Source organism: Octopus sinensis, unplaced genomic scaffold (genome assembly GCF_006345805.1).
Source record: "Octopus sinensis unplaced genomic scaffold, ASM634580v1 Contig19258, whole genome shotgun sequence".
NCBI classification, from domain to species: Eukaryota; Metazoa; Mollusca; class Cephalopoda; order Octopoda; family Octopodidae; genus Octopus; species Octopus sinensis.
The window spans coordinates 17501-24730 of NW_021836279.1; the positions used below are offsets into that span (position 1 = coordinate 17501).

At 35.7% G+C, this 7230-nt stretch overlaps 1 long non-coding RNA gene across 1 annotated transcript in view; it reads left to right on the top strand.

Annotated features, from left to right (window-relative positions):
* The window catches only part of LOC118762013, a 6487-nt gene extending 3384 nt beyond the window's left edge, over positions 1-3103 (top strand). The window contains exon 3 of the long non-coding RNA XR_004997794.1: positions 2904-3103. This is a non-coding gene — a long non-coding RNA (uncharacterized LOC118762013). The remainder of the gene's footprint in view (positions 1-2903) is intronic.
* The last annotated feature ends 4127 nt before the right edge of the window (positions 3104-7230 follow it).

Genomic DNA, 7230 nt, shown 5'->3' on the forward strand with positions numbered 1-7230 from the left:
GAGGACAAATAAGGACAGACAAACGGATTAAGTCGATTATATCGACTTCAGTACGTAATTGGTACTTAATTTATCGACCCCGAAAGAATGAAAGGCAAAGTCGACCTCGGTGGAATTTGAACTCAGAACGAAGCGACGGGCGAAATACCGCTAAACATTTCGCCCGGCGTGCTAACGTTTCTGCCAGATCGCCGCCTTCTGTCCATATAATATCATATGAGTGCATGTGGACTAAATGCTCGGTGTTTAGGTATTTTTTCTAAACTAACAGCCTCGATGCACAGTTAATATAAACATGAGTTTTACTTGAAGAAAGCAGCTCAATTGCGTTAAATGAATGTGTATAATAAAGAGTGATAAAGTGGCGTGTTGACTATAACTGTTGCGACAGATAAAAAACCATGATGCTTCTAAACGGTGAAAGTATTCTCATGTGGGACATAACAGCATGACGGTATGCATGTATATATAAATAAATAAATATAAATATATATATATATGTATGTATGTATGTATGTATGTATGTATGTATGTATGTATTTATGTATGTATGTATGTATGTATGTATGTATGTATGTATGTATGTATGTATGTATGTGTGTGTGTGTATGTATGTATGTATGTATGTATTATCTTTTACTTGCTTCACTGATTGGACTGCGGGCCTGCTCGCGCACCGCCTAGGGGAATTTTTGTCGAATAAATCGACACCAATATTTTTCTAAAGTTTGCTACTTATTCTATTGGTGTCTTTTGGCCGAACCGCTAAGTTACGGGGGAGGTAAACTGACAAACCCGGCTTTCATGCACCAGTAAGAGCCCAACACCGGCACACACATACATACATACATTATATATATATATATATATATATATAATATATATATATAATATATATATATATATATATATATATATATATAGATATATATATATATACATAGGGAGAATTCACAAAAAAAACAAAAGACGAAGACAGGTAGGGTAGACAACAACAGATGTATTAGTTTAACGCTCGGGAAGTGAGAAGGAGAGTAGGAGTTAAGAAGTAGGAGTCGGAGCAAGAGAAGAGAGGTGGTGGGAGGAAGTAGGTGTGAGAGGGAGAGTGGAGAGGGAGGGAAGTTAGATGAAGAGGAGAGGAGAACTGAGCCCATGTGACGCAAAGGAGCGAAGAGAGAAGATTAATCCCTGTTCACAGCGCAAACGGGTGTCCGGATAGCCCTTGTGCAAGGACAATCCCAACACAGACAGGTGTTGCAAAGGGTGACTGATAGAGCGGAAACGGCGCGAGACTGGGGTGCCATTGCCGAGTTGAATCTCGGAGGTTTTCCGCGAACTGGTCAGCCAAGCGGCGTCCCGTTTGCCCGACGTATAGAGAAGGGCAGAGAGAGCAGGAGATGCAGTATATGACATTGGTAGAAGTGTGCGTATATATATGTATATATATATATGATAATTATTACCTTTGAAGGTTTTTTATTCCCATGCTGGCCACTTGATAAGATCGATATTTAAATTAACGATCTTATCCTTATATACATATACATATATATATATATATATATATATATATATATTATATATATATATATATATATATATATATATATATTATATATATATATAGTAATTCCTCAGCTTTCGCGGGTGTTATGTTCCAAAACCTCCCACATAAATAATTAAAATCTAAAAAAGATATATACCTATCGGCCGCAGAAACCCGCGATGTTCTGAGGAATTCGTGATATAAATTTACGTATATTACCCTGAAAAATCCATGATGTACTGCGTGGGCAATAGGTGAACCACGATATGGCGAGCGATTACTGTATGTATATATATATATATATATATAATATATACAACGGGCTTCTTTTAGTTTCCATTTACCAAATCCACTCACAAGGCTTTGGTCGGCCTGAGGCTATAGATGAAGATACTTGCCTAAGGTGCCACAGAGTAGGACTAAATCCGGATCCATGTGGTTGGGAAACAAACTTCTTGCCACACAGTCACACCTGCGCCTATTATATTTATAAATTCAGAAAACTAATTACAGGTATTTTGTTTTTGGGGATTTGGTTTGCAACATTCTTTATGTGAGTTGATGTGCTGAAGCCTATTCTGTTGTATCTGGGGAGAGTCATTCTCTTTTAGTGCCTTATAATTTAACAAACGCACCGGTAAAATTTCCACATTTTAGAAAAATAAAAAAGAAATAAGTGGAAATTTTATCGGTGATTGTGTTAAATTATAAGGCCCTAATTACATGTATTTTGTTTGTTTGTTTTTTGCAAATATACAAATAAGAAATGAGGTGCTATTCAATTTTATATTAAGCAATGTTAGCTAGGTGAGATTTAAATCCAGAGTCGAAAGAAACTAAGATTCTCACTGTAGAGTATTTAATCCAAATCCTACCGTGTCCGCCATCTTGTCGTACATATAATCCTATAATTCTTATGTTTATCGTTGGTATATTCATAATATTATCTTAATGAGAGTATTACCACCATAGGACGAGTAACTTTGGAGGTATACTTTTGTGATCATGGGTAATATCAGGAAGTATGGCAGACATACAATAATTATAATTTAATTTCTATCAAATTTATTGCTGCTTGTACAAAAGGAGGAAATGAAAACTAATTTTCAAAAGAAAAATATTTATTACTTTAAAATGAAATTTAATAAAACTATTTTGTTATTTGTATATATGCAATAAAAAATATGTAATTAATTTTCTAAATTTTATCAACCTAATCGCAATGTATGTCATGAAAAACCGGTCTTTAAGAATACGTATTTTTCAGAAATTTTAAAGTCATTCTGCATCTTTCATGTTAACTCTTTATATATCTTCTCTTTTTTTTATTTCCTCTCCCTCTCTTTCTCTATTCGAGGCAAAATACGACTAGAGAACCAACCGACCAACAAACCAACATTCATATCGGTTATTATTTAGTAGAGATTATCTCACCTTCTATAATTTATTTCATACTACGATTTTCCTTCTTTTTTCTTTTTCGTTATTTTTTTCATTTATTAAATCGTGTGTAGAATGTATCATAGATTAAAACAGGTCAGTAAATTAATTATATCACTAATCTTAGATTTATAATAGTTATTAAGACTTTCAAAATAGCTGCTTTGTCATATAATTTTCCCGTTGTACATATATAACCAGGTCACATGATGAAGTGATCAAAGTTTAATGGACACACGTCTGTTTAAGACAGATCTACTTGAATGCGGAATAAAAGCTTTGTAGACGATATCATTAATTTTAATGAACTGAAATAAAAGGTGACATTTGAAGTTAAAATTAATAGTGTTCAATCGACAATTACATAATTGCTAATGATGTTTCGTCATTAGCAGCTTAGCTGCATTAATTGATTGATATACTGAAGCCAACGTTCAAGCCTTTTTGGTTATAAATCAGTTTCGTTTATTTAGAATTAGGTGTATGTACAGTAGTCGTAACTGACAAGGCGATTCTCTCTCTTCTTCCTCTCTCTCTCTCTCTCTCTCTCTCTCTCTCTCTCAATAAGGTACCTAATGAAACAACAGCTTGCAATGATAGGAAAAATACAAGCCGAACCTCTAGACCTTCCATTTCAATTATAATCGATCGATTGTGAACGTATGCTGTCAGGCAAACTGATATTCATCTTATGAAAAATCTACGGTTATACTAATAGATTATAACTGCAGAGTCTTCTTTCACGGGGAAGGTAAACATAGTCTGGGCTAAATAACAGTAGCATTCTTCCCTTTCATGGGACTCTCACATTAAGTTGACAACATACTATCACTTTATAGTGCTCCTACTGCATAAATATCTCTGAGAGATTTAGAAATGTATTATTTCTATAGTCTGGACTGTTCTTAATTGTCTGTAGGTAAATTTCAATACAAATTTAAATAAATTTCAATTCTCTCTCTCTATCTTACACACACACACACACACTCTCTCTCTCTCTTTCTCTTTCTTTCTCTCTCACTCTCTCACTCTCTTTCTCTCTCTCTCTCTCTATCTATCTATCTATCTCTTTCTCTTGCTCTCCTTCTGCACAGCAAGGAACTGTGACAAAAAAGTTACTAAGGAAATTTTCTCATATATCTTAGCTTACCTTTCTCTCTGTGTCTTATAATAAAATAACATAAGTAAAATCAAGAAATTCTCAGAGTTCTCGCACTGATGATATTCAACTAGATCGAAATAGCTTCATATACGATTGCTGAAGTTTTCATAACTGAACACGAATTTAAGGAATCCATAACTGAAACGAGAGATGACATATCAGATTATATGCTGCACTCTATCTTATCTTAAACACTAACGAAATAAATTAAATACTACTTCTATCAAACGGATTATCTCCCTTGCAGTGGAACGACCAATGAAACGACATTTAGTCACCCAAACATTCATAAAAGCTAAAGATAGTATAACCTTAAAACATGAGCAATAAATGCTTTTGAAAAAGAAAGAGAAGAAAAGTAAGAAGAGAGAAAGAGAGAAGGAGAGATACAGAGTGTCGGGGTTCCTGTTGTTGTTGTTGCCTTGTTGCTGCTGTTTTGTTTTTGTTTTGTCCTAAATCGGTTCTGGTCCAGTGGTCCCACAACCAAAGATATTCCAGCCATGTCATCCGTCTTTTTGTAACTTGGGGACCACTACATAACTCTGTGTGTCTCCTATTTCGAGACAAATGTTAGGATGGGATTTCGGCAAAATCTGGCTGTGGTTTCTAGCAGACCGAGGAACTGCATACAGGTTTGCACGTTGTTGTTGCTGCTGCTGCTGCTGCTGCTGCTGCTGCTGCTGCTGCTGTTGTTGTTGTTGTTGTTGTTGTTGTTGTTGTTGATGATGATGTTGTTGTTGTTGTTGTCGTCGTCGTCGTCGTCGTCGTCGTCGTTGCTGTTGTTGTTGTTGTTGTTGTTGTTGTTGTTGTTGTTGTTGTTGTTGTTGTTGTTGTTGTTTCCACTTCGAACAAATTCTGGATCAAATGTATTCAAACCGTTGCAATACTGTCTTTTCTTGTACACAAGGAACTTATGACTACATTAACCAACGCGTCCATTTTGAAAACGATAGAGTGTAGTTTGAACGAGATTTTGGTTTCTATTTCTAGCATGTCGAATGGTCGCACAGAAGCTCTCACATTGACTTGAAACACTCTCAAGACGAGAATGTGTTGGGGTGAGAAGTGATAGAAGCAATTTTGAAAAGAGTTTTTCTTCTTCTCAAGGTCACGATCGTTCAAAGTTGTAAGGAAATGGGCACAACAACAAAGATAAGCCAGACACAACAAATAAGAAATAATAACAAAGACAAAACAAATAAAACACCATAAACAATATTGTTGAGACGATACTGGCAGAGTTTTGTTGACAAATATTTTGAAGGGCGGAGAGGGGAGCCGAGCTACGTTGGAAGAATTCGTCTCGAAACAAAAGTGTGGCTTTAACGAGAAACTAGAAAAATCAAATAAATAAACGTCTGTGTGTGTGTGTGTGCGCGCGTATGTGTGTGTGGGTGTGCTATCAAATGTTAACAGTCTACACAGTTTTTACCCCGGGTGGGTTGTTTATGACTGTCGTGAACAGAACGTGGCTGAATTCTGAGTACACTATCAAATTTTGATATAATAAATGTGTGTGTGTACTTATGTATGTATGTATGTGTGTGTGTGTGTGTAATGTATGTATACATGTGTGTATGTATATATGTGTGTATGTATGACTGTATGTGTATGTATGTATCTAATGTATGTGTGTATGTATGTATGTATGAGTGTATGTATGTATGTGTGTATGTATGTATGTGTGTATTATATATATATATGCCAGTATGTATGTATATGCGTGTGTTTATGTATGTAAGTTTGTATGTGTGTGTGTAATGTATGTATGCATGTGTGTATGTATGACTGTTTGTGTATGTATGTATCTAATGTATGTATATAATATATGTATATAATGTATGTATGTGTGTGTATGTATGGAGGCTTGTATGAATGTATATATGTATGTAGGTTTGTATGTATGTAGGTAGGTAGGTAGGTATGTAGGTAGGTAGGTAGATTTGTATGTATGTATGTACGTATGTAGGTTTGTTTGTATGTATGTATTATGTATGTGTGTGTTTATGTCCCTTTTGTATTTAATCACTTAAATTCTTCCTCTGAAGAAGGAGCTGGTGTCTAACAAAGGTACTGAGCTCCATCATTGGAATTGTAGATAACGAAAACAATGTCACATTATAAACCTGAGAAAAGTCTTGCATATTTTCACTGTTCCGCTTACAAATTGTATTTGTAATGTGCGAATCAGTTGGCTGATTTCTCTTTCTGAAAATCCAACTTTATCCACACTGTGTACGTATGTATGTATGTATGTATGTATGTATGTATGTATGTATGTATGTATGTATGTATGTATGTATGTATGTAATTATGTATGTAATTATGTATGTATGTATGTATGTATGTATGTATGTATGTATGTATGTATGTATGTATGTATGTATGTATGTGTATTATATCTATTTAACCCACAAAATGAGATGCTGACAGGTCGGAACAGACTTGGGAGTAATAACAATTAAGGGGTGACTGCACGCTCCCTTCAAATCCAGAACTCCAAAACTGGAGCCTCGCCACTGGATGCAGCTTAATGTCTTACCCATGGGTAGAGGGGTATCTCGTTATTTTTGACAATACCTTTGGCAAAGTATTGTCTTCTACGAAAAAGATTCTCTGGCATGGGAATTGCGGTCAAAACAGTTACCGGTCATCTTGCAGTACTTATTATTTAAATATTCTATTGCGACGGAGAGAGCGGCAAAAGTGTGGCACAAGCCACTTAAATCCAACGCCGTACAGATGTTTCCCTATCATTTCGTTTCTTGGTGTTTTGTATTCTATAAATTCCAACGGTGATGGATATCCGCGCACGCGCAAAGATGAAAGGAAATCAGAACAACCAAGGTGAATGAGAGACGGTGATCATGTGACAAGATGAGGCAGCCATCATGTGTGTGCGTGAGCGTATGGACATATGTATATACATGTCTATGTATCTATGTGTGCATATACACATCCGTGTATGTATGTATGTATGTATATATATATACGCTCCTTCTCAAGGGCCGGTTTCCCGGTTTGCTTTTGCGTATAGGTTCCTCACCTGGACGGGACGCCGGTCCGTCGCTGGTGAGCTGCA